General features: G+C 45.4%; 1 long non-coding RNA gene across 1 annotated transcript; it reads right to left on the bottom strand.

Moving 5' to 3' along the window:
• Positions 1-13,636: 13,636 nt before the first annotated feature.
• LOC135386938 (uncharacterized) lies at positions 13,637-17,337 on the bottom strand. Its single transcript, XR_010420726.1, has 3 exons — positions 17,284-17,337; positions 14,656-14,832; positions 13,637-13,762 (listed from the first exon to the last, which is right to left on the bottom strand). It is a non-coding gene; the product is annotated as an uncharacterized LOC135386938 (long non-coding RNA).
• Positions 17,338-19,187: the final 1,850 nt, after the last annotated feature.

The raw sequence follows: 19,187 nt of genomic DNA, 5'->3' as shown, positions 1-19,187 counted from the left end.
AATGTCACGTATGAGATTGCTCACAAAAAATCACATATTTGTTTATTGTATGAGCAGGTATGTGCTTTGCTCATAGGGGTGATGTATGAGCAGCTATATGAGCTTCGCTCATAGGGATGACATATGAGCAGCTATCAGCTTTGCTCATAGGGATTAGATATGAGCACACCTGTGAGCTTTGCTCATAGATGTTATGAGCTCATTGCTCACAGGGCCCTATAAGCTAATGACCCCCAGCTGGAGCACAATGACCCCAAATGAAATGCAGGGGATGCCAATAAAATGAGAGGATGTGTTTATTAGCTATTGAAAGAGGCAGAACTATGAAGGCGGTGCTTGGCTGGACTAGTACTGGACTAAGGTGACGAAGGCTTGGGCGATGAAGGCTTGGCTGGAGCTCTTCTCAAGCCCCTTAAGAAGTTCGCCAAATGCTTCCTCACTTGCTTGGCCCGTGTCTGTGGCGGCACTTCTGCCGAGGGCCTGACCTCCACATAGCGGTTGAATACATCTGTCATTGGGAACACAGAATGAGCAATATTACATGTCACAAGAATGTTTTTAGAATCCAATGAAGTTGCACGGGTTGTTCACTAGAAAACCGGAAAAGTAGTGCTAAAAAATCGCAATCAAGGCAAACGCCGTCGTGCGAGTTCAGTGGCTATGAGCTACCATTTGATGTGTCAGCACGCCTCGGATGTGCATGGTTAGCTGGAAACTTCATTAACTAGCTGAAATTAATTCTCTAGCTTTTTAATTACAATTATTTCAGCAAAGGTGTCAATGGTGAAGTTGTAGATCATGACATGAGACAACGAATGTAATAGGTTCCAACTTTCTGACATTTACGAACCGTTGTTTCTGGTTGCAAAAATGCAGACTGAAAAAAGTATCCTGTCACCTGGCTTCGTCCCACGACAAGGGAGCCTGCCATTCATGAAACAACACAAATAGGAAAGGGTACCTTATCTGCTGACAGAGGAGCTGACCTACGGTATTCATGTGCAAAGCGGTGCAAAGACAGCGCTGCTGGCAGGCTCGCTTGTTGTGTGGCGAATGCCATATCATGCGGTACTTACAGAACTCCACGCGTATTTCTTCAAACCCGACAGAAAAAAAAAGGCCTCGTAAATGTTAGAGTTGGAGGTAGTGGCATGCACTGTCTCATGTCAGCGTATACAACAGCTGTATTGACAGCTTCTCTTTAATCATCGCAATTAAAAAGTTACAAAATTAAATTCAAACTGTAAAATGAAAAATACACAGAAACTGTCCATGTTACTTGTGAGATGCAAGAGGCAAAATTTATGCGCAGACCGACCACTGTGGCATCGATCACTCATGATCGTAGTTGTCCCGCGATGTATACCCCAAATTATTATTAGACGAAGCTTCAATGAAATGTGATTTCTGCATGGTCACTGTATTTTTAATGTCAGAAAATTATCCATGGAGACAATAAAGCTCCTTCATCTGGTTTCACGCCCAGTGGACGGTTCACATGCATAATTTAGTTTTTCTGGCAATGACAGTTGTTATGAGAGAAAACGCCACCGTTTGCCATTTTTAGCATTGTCTGCGATGGCTGTCATAAATGCATATTTTGCACAAAGCCAACGATTCCCGGGTCATCGAGACAGCGTTATGATGACGAATCATGGTTACCGCACAACCTCATTAATGCGCAGCCGCTTAAATTTTCCACTGCCTAACTGCACAGCTTTCCCTTTCCAAGAAGACAAAGTGTTGCGGGGTCCAAGGCATTGCTCTGCAATGAGTCGGTGCTTACTACGATGAGTTTCGTTGAGTTCTCACACCTACTTGAAATAGCATCGAGCTTATGTGGGCTCGGGCCAGGCTTCGCAGTGGCACCTTCTTTGGCGTATCGGGGGCGCATTGTGCCAGTAACACTTCTGTTCACCAACGCTGACATATCCCAGAGAGCCTTGGCCATATCTTTGCAGAACATTGCGTCGGTCTTTGAGTTCAGGATCCATGAGAATCTTTCACAGGGCACAAAAACAATGCTGCCCAGATGGATCTGGAAGAGAAACATATATGTAATTTGTCATTTAGAACATATTTGCGGTTTTAGTTTACCTGAAATGTGATTGTAGCTGCAGCTAAGCTGATGAGCCAATAAATGACTCACAGGACAGGCGTTGTATTCGTCAAGTCCAAACTGTGAGTCTGTAAGCACCTATAAAAATAATAAAGACATGAAACCAAGAGGTACACGCACCAACATAATGTGTGCGGTTTTACACAGTCAGCTACCAAATGAAAGAAGAGCTCAAAGTGCGCACTGTTTTAAAAGCAAATGCAACAATCTTAACTATGTTGCCTCTGGGACAATGTTCACTGAACCCATAATTTAATTCAACAGAGACAGCACAGATTAGTGAGAGCAGACAGTGTCAGGTTAGCGGGCACATAAAAAAAAAAGGGGGTATTGAACAAGAGCACTGTCAGATCTGAAAAAGTAATGGTTTTTGTCTACCTAAAATGAGATCGTAGCTCTAGCTGAGCTGAAGCGCCGGCAAATGGCTCACAGGACAGACATTGTATTCGTCACCTTCTTTCCATGACTCTGAAAGCAATTATAAAAATAATAAAGACATGAAACCAACAGGCACTCACGCAAACAACGTATCCAAAGGATTGAATCTGAACACACACACACACACAGGTGCAGCCCCACATCTCCATATTGTTCGTCACTCATACGCAACCACATTCTGTAGAGAAAGAAAACGCAATTCAGCTAGCTGTGCTCCACAGCTCTACCGCATGCCATTGTGAACACAAGCAGGCACAACCTTGAAAACGCAGGGCAAGAAAGTAAGAAAACTCACCCCTGCTGCAGTCCAGAGAACAAAGGGACGCTATAACAGCGATCGTTGTTACGCTTAAACGAGCATGGAAATCATTTGGAACATATATTTTTCACCGGTTGATATGAACATACTACCTTCATAAACTGTCACGCAAAATATTTCCTTCGAAAAGCGCGAATTTGCTGAGAAAATTAGTTTGCAAGAATGCGCTCCGCGGCGACAGTCTCCCCCAAGCCAGGTCTGGCGTGTGGTGACGTCAGGCGGCCGAGCACTTCATTGGCTGCCGGAAGCTTCCGCTCCCCGCCGGAATCGTCTGCTAGCTCTGGAATCGTGTCGACTTCCCGACTGAGACGCTGTTGCTATTTATTTGCGTTTGACATTCACTTGCGTTCTTAAATGATTTGTCTCGTACATTTTGCATAAAACAAGACTGCGGGCAGCGTAAAAGGTGTGGCTAGGCCTCTGAGTTGTCGTGACGGCCCGGGTTGAGGTGGATCGTACGTGGTTGTGGTTTCTGTTCCGATTGTGCTGAGGTGTCGTTAATTAGTGAACAGTATTGTGCCTGTGTGTGCAGCATATATATGATAAGACTAAATACATTACTGTCAGTTGGAGATTTATTCCATGTGCCATTGTTGTATGCTGCGTATGACCATTCAAAAAAGTAAACGCTTTTTTTTCTATAATCAAACTCAAACTAAACGCTTATTTGGCCATGTGTTTTGGGGTTTCCCACAGATCGCTAGCAGATAAACTCTACTGACTTTATGTTGGTATCCATGTTGTTGTGCTTGTGGAGACGTTGCGCTCCTGGTATCAGTAAGATATGGTAAGCGAACAACAACAACTATATTTTGGCTATGGAGAGTGGGGAGGTTCATCGCCACAGGCGATACTCTACCCCATTGCTGTTGGGAATGTGGGGAATAAAATAAGGAGCCCCTTCACAATAACGATCGAAGTCCGATGGTGGCCAGAAATGTCAGAAGAGCTTTGAGCGCAGAGCGTTGTTCTGCTGGATTAGGCCAGGGACCAAACATGTTTCGATAGGGAGAAGGGGCGAGAGCCCAGCTGACGAAGAGACTCGGAGAGTGTGGTTCGGGAAGGTTGGTAGTGGGAGCAATGAAGAAGAATATGCTCCAGATCCTCCAGAACACCACAGTGGCAGCAGGTGGGAGAGTCAACTTGTCTCAAGCGGTAACGCCACTGAGCTGTAAGGGCCACATCGAGGCGCATTCGGTGGATTAATGCAGCATCTTGACGAGAGGTGTTTCGTGGCATGCGGTAAGCGAGCGTTGGATCAACTCTGCTGAACTTAGGGGGGGGGGGGGAATAATGTCGGTTGTCCATTGGCGGGAAGCCAGGGGTGTCACTAGGCGTCGCAGAATTGAATGGCGGTATTCTCTCAGCAGAACAGTACTGGTCCGTTTCCGATACGAGAGTGCTGCTTTTGCGGCGCTGTCGGCCTGCTCTTCCTCACGACACCACAATGGGCTGGAACCCACTGGAGAACTAGCCTGTGGCCTGCAGCGTACATAGTGTGGTAAGCCATTAACACATCTGTGACTAGGGGTGCGGATGGGCCTTGTATGCCGGAATTTTCAATTGCTTGAAGTGCAGATTTGGAGTCTGTGAAGACTGCCCATTCCCGCGGTGTAAAATCAGCGATGTGTTGTAGAAAGAAAAGGATGACATAGAGTTCCGCAGCTGAGGAGGAGGTTGGATGTGAAAGGCGTCTTCCGTGCACTACGCCTTCGGATGGTATGACGACTGCTGAGGCGGACTTGTTGTTTCGGGATGCGCTATCGGTATATGCTGCCGTAAACGTAGAAAACTTCTCGCCTACCAGAGCATGAAAATGGGCTCGGAGGACTTGAGGGGGACCTGATCCCTTCTTTCCAGAAGGTCTGGAAGGCGAACAAAAGTGCAGCAATACGCGATTTTGTTCAGCGACCCTCGTTCACCTGATGCAGATCGAGGGGGTAGTGCAGGAAATTCTTGTGCATTTGTACGAGACGGGAGTGTGGCACTACCACCCCTATAGGAGCGTCATACGGAAGTTGTAGTGTCTGGTCTTGGTGCCTTTTGGTGGCTGCGGTCTTGACAGCTAGGACATAAAGAAAATGATGTGGGGTGGCTGGATTATATCAGTTAGCACACTTTGGCTCTCTTTTATTGTTGCAGTCTGATCTCCGGTGAGGCCCGCCGCAGATGCCGCACTGTGTAGAACCTCGGCAATTTCGTGCAATATGGCCAAATCGTTGGCAGTTATAACACTGTATGGGGCCTTCTATGTACTGTTGGACTGTGAAGGTCTGAAACCCAAGGGCAATTCGGTGGGGAAGACGGATTGTAGGTTCGAAAGTCAGGATCACGCCCGTAACGGGGTAAACACATCACTGCCATCTTCTGCCATGGAATGCCGAACCTGTCGCCGTGCAGATAAAATCCTTCAATCTTGAGGTAGAGCACGAGGTCGTCGTTCGAATACTCTCTTGGAACACACCCACATGCGGGACCCGCAAAGACTCCCGCATGACATTTTGCGGGTCTCACAAAGCCACTGTGCGGGTTCTTGCGGGTGCAAAATGGAGCATGGCAGTCCCACAGATCTGTGGGGCAGCCTACAAGGCTGCCCACATGGCACTGAGCGAGAAACGCTCGTGCGGTTGGTCGTTCATTTGACCTATTATTCTTTTTAATTTGTGAGTCACGCAAATATAACGGTCTATTCTTGTGACTTGATCACCAGGAGCGTATAACTAAGCATGTAATTACAATCTATTTAATGACTTTAATAACTTCTACATCGTAATTATAATGGTGATCTGCTGTATAACGCCGGCGTCACCAGCGTGCTGGCTACGTGAGCTTTGGCCGATGGGCGTGGAACTTTGCCGTTTTCCGGGACGTCACCCGAACAACCTCGTATACGTCCGACTTTGGGCTCTCCCCGAGCCGATCGCTCACCGGGACCACTCCTGCCCTCCGGCAGGTCTGCGGGATATACGAACGCGCCCGTGACATGTATGCCGCGCTTCCGAACAACAATCGCAGTTTTTTTTAAATTTTAATTGATGTACACGACTTCAGTTCCCCAGTTCCCGCGTACCGCCCGGAGATATTCTGACTCGAATGTCCGCGCTTGCGGCATAGACTTGACCGTAAGGAGCATACCGCATGAGCCACACATGATACTTGTCACCTGCACATGATCTCCTGACGACCTTGGGACCTCCCCACCGTAATTTCGAGACGAAATATCCTAAGTTGCTGGGCTTAAAATGGCAAATAGTGACGCCATGCCAATGCTAAATTGGCGTTCACATCAAAGGTTAACATGCCATATCTTGTATTTTGATAAACCTTTTGGCAACAGCAGCATGAAGATGCGGAGTAAGTCTACTTGAGGTGCTCATAGAACAAATTCTGGTGGTTTGTGCAGACAGGAACATATCTCAGTGCTCAGCGTTCTCGGTTACCGAGGGAGTCTCGGCACATCCGTCACCCTCGTCATAATCCGCGTTCTGATCAATCGACGGATATTTGACGATGACCGGGCTGTAGTCCTTTCATTGAGCACGAATAAATTATTCGCGAGCTTTGATCTGGATTGATATTTATCATTTAACACAAGCAGCAAATGCAACAGACGTAAGATGTGCCGAAAATAGGTCGTAGAACAGCGTAAAACAGCAAACACAGCTGCAATCGTGACCATTGCTATCTCCGGATAGCATTCGTATTTTACTTGGATCATAACATCCTACATAGACGGCTACGCTTGCATTATCAGATGTATCGCACAGGGTGTGCAGATTCTTTCCGCTCCCTACGTAATTTACGTTGAGTTGTTGTCCATGTAGGGAAGCTGGCGCCTTTTTGGTGAGAATGAAGCACATGATTGGAAAGAGCATGTTGGGGAAGGAGGAAAGCGCGACAAAGAGCACTCAAAGCACACAAAGGGGTTTCTCGCACGTGCCCGTTCTCTGTAACAGAGTTGCGAGCACGCGATTGTTTGCAGTATCTGAGAAAAAGTACCAGAGACATAACGCATCTTTTCACAGTCGCGTCATCGTTGTTTATAATAAGCGAGTATTCGTTGTAGCTGTGACCTTTATAAGTGGGCTCTACTGTACTGCGTTATTTGTGTGTCCGAGAACAAGGATAACAAGGTTTCCTATGCTATGGCTAAGTGGCATCATCAGTATGCATGGTGGCACAGCCTTTGTAGTGCACATGCTGTGAGCAAGTGTCGTGTATCCAACAGTTTAAATGTGTTAAAATACCTTATATTAATTGCTAATATGGTATCTGGTGCGCAAGATGATGAGAGCTCATTTGTTTCACTGCGGCTTAGTATTGTATATGCATTGTAGTACACTACTCCCTTTGTATTCTCTTCGGTTTACAATTATGCGATCCGTATTCGCTCTGGTTTGAAAAAGTACTATTCGCACTGACCTATTGAAGTTATATTTTCATGCAAACAATGAGCACATGCAAACAGGCTCACGTAGTGCACATATTATCGCTGAGTCAATACAGATGCCTGCCCAAATTGCATTGCTGCTTCGAGCAAAGCCAACTGTCGAGCCCAGGGACTGAAACACTGTACAATGTGCTCAAAATGTTTACACTGACTGTGACAGCATTTGGCAACTGGCAACTGACTGGCAACACGGACCAGGCAGCAGAAACCCCCTCAGGTACATGGACAAAATATCAGACGTACTGGCTGACGATGCATGGCAGGAACTTACATGGTCAGCTCTACATACACAGCGTGCACAAAAGCAGAAGAGAGCCTGATGTGTTTTATGTGTCTTCAAACTTACTTATCAAATCAACTCCGAACGAGTAGTATGACTATATAGTTTTTTTTATTGGCGACAGATGGCTTAACAAAGAGAGCGATAACAGAAAACCGGAGCCTGTGCACTACATGAGTTACAATCACATGCTACGTGTTATGTATAGCACCTCAAGTAGCACCTGTTTTGCTTTTATCGCTCTCTTTGTGTAGCAGTCTCTCCTCAATAAAAACGCCCTCTACGTGCTTAGCGTTAACTCTAGATTGCCCCTGCCAAATTTATTAAGTCATTAATTAAGTGTTATTTATTTAAGTAAACAAAGTTGTTAAACAAATAAATAGAATACTCGAGTGAGACTGCTAGGATGCAGATAATTTCCCTCTGTCCTTTTGCATTGCAAGCACGACTTACTGCCACAAATTTTAATACATACAAAGCATTGGAGCAAGTAATACAAAATGTGAAGGTATGTGACACAGGTTGCATTATTGCAGCACAAAATGTGTGGGCTGTGTCTTCAAAGAAGGTACAAAGAAATGCCTTTTGGTTTTCATTTTACTGTTATCTTTTGAAACACCAGAAAAAGAAAAGCGAAAAGGTGTCCTAAGACTTCATTTGGACAAGCGTCCAAACAAAAGCAAATTCGAAAGAAAAGCCAAACAGGCCAAAGGATGACCAAAGGATGTCTTTAGAATGGCAAATTCAATTTTCACAAGGGCCCCTCTATTGCGATCTGGTCTGGGTGCACATCCCTTAAAGAGTACAGGCACTTCACCTCAATGAGTGCTGGCTTGTGGCAGTCGCACTCAAATACACCGTCTGGGGAGCATCTAAGGAAAGGGAACTCTGGGGGGATCATTAGCCCGCACGGTTGAATTCTTGCATTTACATACTGTGCTTACAAAGCACAAAATGCTCCCGCTTCGCGATATCTTCATTTTCCACCCCATATCTTACGGCTGAAGTGGAGACTCTGGATGGCATTAGAATCTCGTTCACTAGAGATGTAGTTTTGTCCTTGCTTGCACAAACATCTTTCATGATCGATGCAGTTAGCCTTCCTCTCCTGTGGGCATGCCACAATGCAGATTTTGTTTGTCCTCTGGTGACACGCTCAATTGAAGCAGAATCATCTTCAGTTATCCGAAGGCAGCTCATTGCAAATTCACACATGTCTTTTATATTGTTGCTGCTGCACCCTCTTTTCCTCGGCTCCGTCAGTGTAAAAGAGCACAAACCTCGGTCAAGGGTAATGAAGAATTCTCTGTTGTGCTCTTGTTGCCTGGGGCTATGGTGTTCTTGAAAATCTGGATTCGTCGTTGTGAGGGTAAAATACTTTGCATTTGGTGCGACCTGGAAGGTGATGCCGTCGCTGTAGGAATTCTGTACTTTATATTGTTGACAGGTTTTACCTCTTTCAGTTTTGCTGCAAATGTTGCGAAGTCAATGTCCTTCCCAGTTGCGACACTTTTTGTTCCTTTTTCTTCTGCTTCTGGATGTGGGGTGCACTGATGTACTTTATACACCAGCTCCTCTGCTAATTTAGATTCCGCCTGAAAAAGAGAGTGGGTATACTAACAACTTAATGTTACTGTTACTCTTGTACCTGTTTTAAGCGTGGTACAATCCATGGGCATGGTATATCAGTCGCAGACTGTCCATTGAGATTTCTGGGCTTCTGAGACTCGTTCCAGAAGTGCAGCACAAAGCACACTGCTGCCACATGGCTGCAGCATCTCCTTAACCTGGAACCCGTCAAATATTATAGTCAAACATATGCATAAAGTTAGTGCGCTATGGTTTCTCTTTGATCAGAACTGGTAACATAGACAGATGTTGCATCACTTCATAGTGCGTAGTTGGAAAGCTTGAGCATAGATACTGGAAAGGAACTACAAAGAGATACACATAGCTCAACTCATTAACTAACCCTTCCATGCAGAGACATACAGCGTGTACGATTACACCTTCCTATTCTGCTGCTACCGAGCATGAATACACTTGATTTGTTCTCTGTGATGGACTCACATCGCCTTCTAAAATCACCTGTCCATCTCCCATCGTGCTAACCGTTATACTGTGCACTTTGCCTGACAAATGTGCGGCCTGCTGTCAGTGGACCCAGATACATGCACACAGTCATAAGCAGTCATACATAAATGGCATACCATGTCCACCTTACCTCCTTCGACATAAAAGTAGGCTTCTAGAGATTTGTAAACCTTCATAGAGACATCATCAAAATCAGGTTCAGTGATAAAGTGTGCCTTCATGTGGTCAAACGTAATCCGGCCAAAGTGCACGGCAGTCGTAATATGTCATTCGCAGTCACTGCAACAAAGCATGCAAAGCATGCAAACTGCAATGTGAGCCTGTAAGGAGGTAACGATATGCCGCGCTGAAGATGACAGCCAAGCATATGTATATAATAGTGCCGGTTTCACTAACGCCGGCTAACTACGATTAACGGTCAGCCAGTTAGCTGAGTCAACAACTTCGTCCACTTTCACGAGACGCAAAGTTATTCGGCGATGGTGAAGCTAAAGTGAAGGTGAACTCAAGTTTAAAGAACATTAACATGAGTTTAAATGTTAGGTCCAGCCTGGGTGGATCCCTTACCTACTAAATGTTCTCCAAAAGAATGACAAGTATACTTTCGGTTCTCTTTGTTTTACCGCGCATTCCCCCGCGTACTTTCCCAAACGAGACATATTGCAGCCCTACAAGCCCATTGCAGCCCACAACGTACTTCACATTGCGCCCGAAAGGAACAGCTATCATTACGACACAAGTAGAACTTGTCTTACTGAATATTTAAGACTTTTTTTTTCGTGTGCTGCCTGGTAACCGCCCTTCCTCCGTAGGGAGGATCCCCCGTTCTGCACACGGTGTGGCGTATATAGTTCCGTCCTTCACTTTCTCATCACATGTCCATTGTATAAAACCCACCGACATCGTCATTTCCACGAGTTTTACACATACCATTTACCTCTCCATCCTTCCCTTTTACTAGGGGATGAAGCTTTCGTACAATTTGAACAGGTTCTTAAATTCTTCCAAAATATTGGTCGTTTAAATGCACTCTAGTTTTACAGCTTTCTTTTATACCATTTGATTGGTAATGCGTTAGTTTTAACCGAATCCTTATACGCTTTAATTAATCACTAGATCATTTTCTCTTAAACTGTTAATGTTTTTATCATGGTCTTGGCGCATTATGGTCGTAGTTACCGCTGCGCCATAAAAACACGAATCATCATCATCATCACCTGGCACCGCCATAGCCATCGAAGCGAGCGTCGTCTGCTAGCTGTGAACCGGAAGTTAAGCCTTTCCATGATTCTTAGAAATTACCGGTGACCTATTGTAAAATTTGATCCCTTGTGAGTTGTGCTAAATGGTGTTACAACTAACGACACAACAATTTTTGTTTCGGTTTGTTTCGGTAACAATTTTTGTGCGACGTTGACATATTTGTGTTTCGGCGCAGGAAACCACTATTTACGTGCCTCCGGCATGTATCCTGTGAGAAATGCGCAATCCGTTGCAACAGGCGCCCTGGTCGGGGCGGGCAGTTACTGTACTTTCACCCGGTCTCTATACCAGTCATGCGTTTTTTGGCGTGCAAGGCTTGCGTGTTTTTCGTGGGAAAATGTGCGCGGCAGGAGCGGGCGTGCCGATATATCTCGCAGGGCGTGGGGCAGCAACGACCCTGGATCTATTACTTGCATTCCCTTGGGATTGAGGATGCACACGTTGCCAGTTGCTGCAAACGAGAGTTTGAGGACCCGAGCTTCCGAGCGACGCCGTGGGCGAGAGTAAAAGATGGAGAGGTGAAAATATGGACCGCTACGTGTCAGTCCGGCTATAGCTGCGCGTACTCTCCTCTACACTCTAAACCAGGTGACGGATACGTGCCGCGTAATCAGGAGTAACATTTTTTTAAATTTTGTGCCACATAAAGTAAGGCGGCACCGTGTGCTTTCTGAAGCCAGACGGCACCAGTCGCGCTTGCAGCAGCCGGCACGACAAGTTTTGCAGCCACAGGAAATGCGTATTGGGCATAACACCACACTCTTTATTCACAGCACATACCTTGGAAAGTAGTATCCGATAGTCCGATACATAACCGCGGCAAGCACCAATATGTGCACTACGCACGCACTGTTTAACATGGCGAGCCCGACGCTTCTTCAAGCTCGTAGTCCGTCACAAAGATGATCAGGCACATGCCGAGCTGAACACAACACTTCAGAAAGCAAATGCCGTTACGACTCTCCCAGAATACGATGCGACACAGTTCAACGGTGTAGAGATCTGTGTCCGAGGCACAACACCGATCTTTGAAGCAGGAAACTGCCTGTAAGAAGGAAGTTCGGATTGTGTCAGCTAATGTACCTTAAGCCGAATCTTACCTTCTTAACTGAGATATCCGCAATTTGTGCCTGCACCCGTGCCTGGTTACTTGCAACGAAACAGTGAAGGTATACAGCTCACCTACCTGATACGGAGCGGTTCCTGCTGCCGCCATTCGGGTACGGCCTCCGGAGTTAACGGAAAGAAATTTAAGAAAGGTGATCACTCCCAGATGAATCACAACCAATAATTACATCATTTCTGTGCGCTCTATACGAAGTCTACACTTACCTGACTACGTACTGGTCATCAAGCAAAGGGAGATACCAAACCAAGCGATCAAGCAGCCGGCTGCGAGCGGGACACTGTTGCGCAACAATACGAAACTGCCGTCCGCGCCTCATAGGTGTAACAATAAAGTGCGACCAACGATATGCTTACGTGATATGAATGGTACACTAGACGCGAAATTTCACCTCTTAAAACATCTGATTATTCACAGAACTTGGGTGCATTACCTGTTTTCTCTGCTTATCTACTTAATTTCTAGGTCGGTAGCATTGTTCGATTTGCACGATGCGCAGGCGAGCGGAGTTCAAATCTGGATCAGCACCCGCCGGAAACACGCATATATGCTTCCCCCACGGTGCTACCCGCACCCGCGCACACCTCGTTATCACTTGAAAAAATTCTGGGGATTGATAGCATTCCATTCGCCTGCATAGAGCACAAAAGCCATCACTGGACTTCTTTTTTTTTTGTCTGTCACCTCTGTTGCGTGACATTTCCTTAAGTTATTATTAAGAAGTGTGAGTAACTGAAAGAAAAAGTAAGAGGAAAAAGGAAGCATTGCTTTTCCAATGTCTTTTTTGTTTGTTTCTTTCAATCATATTCAGAGGGAGGCCCGAGAGGCGGTTTGTTTGGAGATATCGCTGAAACGGCGATTCAGACCAAGTGTCTGCCCAAAAGCATTTGGATAGTCCAAGTTCTTTATATAATAGATGCACAGGACGAGTATGAGAGCTCTCTCGAGGCTGCAGGTGCCATGGAGGTCGACAAATTATTTTCTCGTGGCAAGCTGTTTCTTGGTACCAAAGGAAATCTTTGAGCCTGGGACGTGTGGCACATCTGGAGCATCCTCCTGCATCAGAAAAAAAAAAAAGAAAGAGACAAAGCAAGATATGCAAGAATTATCATAGTCCTTCTTAACAACATTACAATATTTGGTTGCTTGCAACCAAATCAGCGGAAAGTGAGGGAGCAAACACAGAAACACATGGGCTCGAGGATGCCTAAGACAGTGCCCTTCATCAAGTGACCTGCACGGCACGGCAGGCACTTATATCGACCCAAAGGGTCCTCTCAAAGAGAAACAAAGCGTACTCACAAATGTGATAAGTGCTGATATTGCCTTTTTCGAGCGTAGGAATTCATCAATGTCTTTAAATGTGGTTCCACCGTGGAGGCCTGTGTACACTTCCAGTACATGTTGCAGCTTCTCCAACATTCCATCCATGGATGCATTAAACCTCAGTTCTGCTTCGCAGCAGAGCTGAGCAAAGAATTCAGACAATAAGACTAAAGAAAAGGGAAAGGTTATAAGAAGTTGCTCGCTGTTGATCTTACCAGTTCTTCACTGAGGTAGTAGCTTGGGAGTTCCTCGGGATGCTCAAGCTTCCTTATATTGTAGGTGATTTTGAGCAACTGCTTCACGCGTGGTACATCATAGGAAACACTGTTTCCAAGCTCCTGCAAAACCTAAAGGTGAAACACCATTAAACACATTACAAGCAGTAATAGAATGCCAATATTGGCCTCCGTGCAGTCTGAAGTAGGAGAGACAATATGACATGACCAAGTGGCAACTCAACAAGAACTGCCTATATACAAGAGATATGGATAAACAAGAGAAAGCAGCAGTACGAAAGTAGTACTAAAGTACCCACTTAAACCTGAACCCAAGAAGATCAGGTTTAAGGAGGTTTTGAATTATAATAAAGTTCTTGGTTTGCCAGTCAGTGTCTGTGTCTGTCTGTCTTTTCTAGCTCCCCGGCACTGGGGTTTTAACGCTTTTAATCATGAAGCAGCAATATTTAGGACCAGACATTTTCAGGGAGGCCCCGTCCCACCCCTCAGCTCCCACCCGAATCAACGTTGCAGTAGGTCAAATTATGGCAGCAATATGTGTTTGTGCAACTTCCTTGAGGTACTGAAACCTCCCTCCAGTGTCTGATTTCTAAGAAAAGGGACATCCTTCCGGGGAAAGCCAAGCGGTTGATACCAGCACTTGCGATCTATTGGGTTGCATAGCATGTGTAGAGAGGTACCTGAGAATACCAGTATTTTTCACAACCCTCATCCAGAGCGCTTTGCAGAGTCCGGCTACAACAATACCATACAGTTGCAACCCAGATTTCATAATAAAAATAATACACGATTTTCTCCTCTTCAATTTGGGAAAGCCTTTTAACCTTGGAAGGTCAGGGAAAGCAATAGTTACATACCCATGGGAACTAATTAAATCAACACCGTCTCCTTGTTGAAACCAAAGTTGCACCCGGTGTGCCACGAATGAAAATAAGGGGAAACAATGTAACTGTAATGTACTGTAACAATGTACACTACTATTGTTGAGACCAACATATGCTTACGTTCAGCTCGTTGAGTGCCTCGTTTGAGGTCATAGCATGGATCAGCCCTTCAGTAATGTCGTTCACAGTTTCACGTGCATCATCTGCAAAAGTATCTCCTGGATGTTCATTTTCTTTGCGTGCTCCTCTGAGTCTTCGCATTTTCCGCTTGTGAGACAGTCGATGAATGAACACACTCTGAAATGGACCAGTACCGTAACAGGTGAACACAGGAGCAAGTATGTGGACAAAACGTTAAAGGCAGTGTTTAGCTAATGAATGTTCACGACGAGAAATTAACTTTTGACAGTGATGAGCAGAAAAAGTAGGACCCACACGAAGGTACAAAACTGGTAGTCTGAAGGGCATGATTGCACGAAGCGAACTGGGGGACACTCTTACGTTTCTCCGTCCTCTATTCCTACCCACTGGGATAAAGTGGCTTGCGTGAGACATTTGAGAAGCAGTGGAAGGACACTGTTGAAGAAATTAATTTTAAAAAAATTGGGAGCATTGGGAAGTCATGGCGGTGTTGATGTTCAACATGCCTCCACCAAAGACGACAAAGACACTGCACAACACCCACATTTACTGAAACTGGATGTACTAAAGGTGCATTTAATGCAACTGTTGTCCCTGAAACCCGCTTGCATAAGCACAAATGGGATGCAATGCTGGTAGCTTCTTACCTTCCTTCATGGACGGCAGTGGAGAAAAAATGCGTGGGCCACACTGTCAATCAGTTTGCGTCGCCCACAGAACGATATAAAATTATACCATTGCATGAATGAATGAGTGGTTGCATATTCTTCCCTTTGTACAATGGTGTGAATTTACACCAAAAGCCACATTTTGACTGTAGTATCAGGGGAACTTGTGGTCCTCACAGTCAATCCATTTGCATCGCCTGCATAATGAAATGAAATTATGTTGTGGTCATGAATGAGCTGTCGCATCCCTCTGTTTCAACAAATGTGAGGATTAATTTTGGTTATGACACCACCACAAGGGGCAATGTCCTGCCTGTACCAACTGACCTCTGCGTAGCGAATATCGATTGTCGCAGTCAGTCCGTGTTCATCTTCCATGTAATCAGTTTGTTTAAATCGTGGTTAAAAGTATGCTGTTGCATTCCTCTTGTTGTGCAATGCTGTAGCCTTATTTTTCTCCCATACGCAACCACGGACTGTCCAATTCAGCCACTGTGTGCCCCCTCTAGCCGAACGTCAGGATGCCTTAAATCTGGAGGGGCGTCCTCACATGCAAGCTACCTTCAGTCTTCCTAAGAAGTTTCCTCAGCATCTGAAGAATGGACTAACTGGGCAGGGACCAATTTTACTGATGAACCTTTCGTGTAATTGGGCCAATGGGTATTTGTCACCACAGGAAAGGGATGCATATTTTGCTCAATAGAGTTGCTGACAAAGGCCACTGCTGCGTTAATATTCTCAACAGATCATGATTCCAAAGATCATTACCAAGCAGAGGGTACAGCTGATTTCTAGTTGAGCAGCTTAAAGTAGCACAGAAGTCATTTTTAACACCCAGTTTTCTTCGTATAAAACTGTTAAGTAAACCAGTAAGATGCACCATGCGAAGTAATTTACACCACGGAGTCATAATTATCGCAGAAATTGAATTTGAAATACGCCGCAAAAAGCGACCGTGCGCAACGGTGGTGAAGCGCAGTACCAGCCTGTGATCTGCCTGGAACCGCGCGCTGACGCTATAAGGAGAACGCTCGCTGATTGGCCTAGAGAAATGTTGTCTGCTACTCGGCTGTCGTCTGCTACTCGGCTGTTCGGGGTTCTGATAAAGCCTTTCTCCTTGCTCGGAAATGCTTCGGCCGCTCCTTTTCTCCCCAGTTCTTCGGGAAAACTGGCAAAACAGGTTTACGGCGGCAAAGGGACAAGGCGCTGACCCCCACTGACCGGCAAACCAGAACGAGTCTCCTTATGCCGTCATCGGTGACGTGCCATCATACCTCCTCATCCTCGTTATAGCTGGAGTGGCGAGTTAAGGGTGAAGGCGCGGAGCTATGTTTATGTGAGTTTTTTTTTTTTCTGGGAAACAAATTGCACACATCAAAACCTTTCGCGCTATTCGGTACAATGACACACACACTTTCATCAGATGTCTTCATCTGAAATTTTTTTTGGATGGCCCTCTGTACTCCTTTAAGATATCACGTGAAAGAGAATGTATTGTTTCACGCTTGTACTGGGGCAAATTGTCACACTTGACGACCTGTGCACCACTGAGCTTCTGATAAATTTTCGAACAGCAAGGATTAATTTCAACGTGCATATATTGTGGCCAAGGGACTCAACAAAATTTCTCCAAGGCTGGTGTAGCTCTCCACGAGGAGATTAAAGGTGAAGTACAGTCAACTCCCTTTTATGTAAAAAATTGGTTAAGTTGAAATTTATGCTCAACTCAAATGCACCATGATTTCCCTGATATATGTATTCTGTTGTAAAATACATTCAATAACTCAAATTACTGCTCAACTCAAACAAACAATGGTAGTTACTGGGGGTTGAGTTACTGAGAGTGCACTGGGTATGGGCCAACCTGCCCCGGTCTCGCCTATAGCGGTACTGTGGCAGTGACATGCTGGGCCTGACTTCAGGATCGTGCAGTACATACCCAGCAGTACTTGGCTCTCTTTTCAACTTTTGTGCCTTGCTTAGGCTTCGGCCAAGCAGGTCTGGATGGCCTCAGCCAACCGGCACCCAACAGTTTATACTGTAAACGCATCTTCCAGGCTTCTTCCAAACGCTCATCAGCAGCAATGAGGCTGTGCTTACTGATGTAAAGGGCAAGGAGGATACGTGAATGAGAGAAGGTGCTTGTAATGTGCATAATGTTTTGTGTGGTGCTGTTACACATATTGTATGCAATACGAAACGAGAAGGAGGTATACATACTCTAGGAAACTGATCAGTTCATCGTGCAGCTACATCTGAAGGACAGTTTCTGTTCTTGCTGGAAACACCTCACCCTCAAGAAGTCGCCTCACCATTGGAGAGAACTGAGGTAGTTCGTAATTAGGACTGACCCATATCTAGAATAAACGTGGCCATCAGCATGCTACGCCATTTTATTTGTTCATGGATGTACATGGACACAATATATCACTAAAAACGATTTTAACTGTACACGCAAAAATCAGTACTGAGAGAGCTCAGAGCAAACAAACAAACAAAACAAACTGGAACCCTTGGGAACTGCAATGGTACTGCACACGTCTGGGGTTCTATGCTGAAGTCAAGGCAATTGGTGCATACAACGCGGTATGCAAACCATACTGTTCTGCCGCTTGTACGTGTAGCACGGCCGTGGGTAAAGGAGCTTATCTGCTGAAATCACTAATATATGTGACTGGTTGGATGTAGAATGAAGGCATTGATTTTAGTGCAGAATTCTTTCTGTATCATGACCTTCGTCAGCAAGTACTTCTCAGAGTTTTTCACCATTACTTCTACAACTGTTAGGAACTGTAATGCACCATTCGAACCACTTGTCGTTACAATGTCACTAGCCTGGATGGTGACATTATTAATAACGGTGGAAGCACTGCACAATATGTCATCGTTCTGAAGGTGAGCGGGTATCCCACTTGATACCAGCTTGCTGTCTACAGTGCGGCATACACCTGAACCTTGGTCGTGCTTGATGCTGTAGCCAAGGCGTGGTAGTCCAGATCCATCCCAGAGCGCCAGTGATGTGTGCACTTGGTACAGCTCACTGACAGAGTACGGGAGGTTTTTGAAATTATAGTATTTCGTTGATTTTGGAAGAGCATTTTTTGTTTCGCAGTGGAAGGTCGAATTGTGCTTTATCGGGCCAAACTGCTTTACCTGATCCACTAAGTGCACCAACAGTGCATTTTTGGGATATAGCTGACTGTGTTCTGCCACCGGAGACTCTAAGTCACTCAAGCTGTCAACGGTCATCACAGGGGATGAGCACAAGTGCACGATCTGGGCAAGCAGTACAATGCTCGACAAATTTTTGTTTTCGGGCACATATTCATCCATGATAAAAGGCAGATGAAGAATCAGGACAGCAGCTGCACTAGCAGAGGTCACTAATGACAAGTCTGCATCAAGAGGTCGTGGGTAGTCACTGGTGCTTATATTGCAATGAAACTTGAAATCACGCAAACATGCATTTAGGGTCTTACGGCTAAGAAAGCGAGCTACCCACACACAATGCTGGAGGAAAAGCGAAACTTCCTTCACGACAATCCCTTCAAGCAAAATATGCATCGGATCGAAGAGCAAATCTGTAGTTAATGAGAATTGCTCGAAACGTGTGAGGGCAGGGTCTCCATTCAGACCAAAGCATGTGGATAGCTCCTTTCTCTCTTTTTCAGTTTGTGCATTTTTCAGCTGTTGGACCTGGCTCGCTATTTCAGCATCTGTCCTGGGTGGACATTGCGAAAATCTGGACTGGTCCCAGAATGGTTCCAGTTGAATGTGGATGGTCCCAGCTGGATTCCCAAGTGGGGTGACTGGTTCCACTTTGGTGACATCAGTGGTACCACT

The sequence above is a fragment of the Ornithodoros turicata genome, chromosome 3, assembly GCF_037126465.1.
Source record: "Ornithodoros turicata isolate Travis chromosome 3, ASM3712646v1, whole genome shotgun sequence".
Taxonomy (NCBI): Eukaryota; Metazoa; Arthropoda; class Arachnida; order Ixodida; family Argasidae; genus Ornithodoros; species Ornithodoros turicata.
This window is presented reverse-complemented; position numbering and strand designations above follow the sequence as displayed.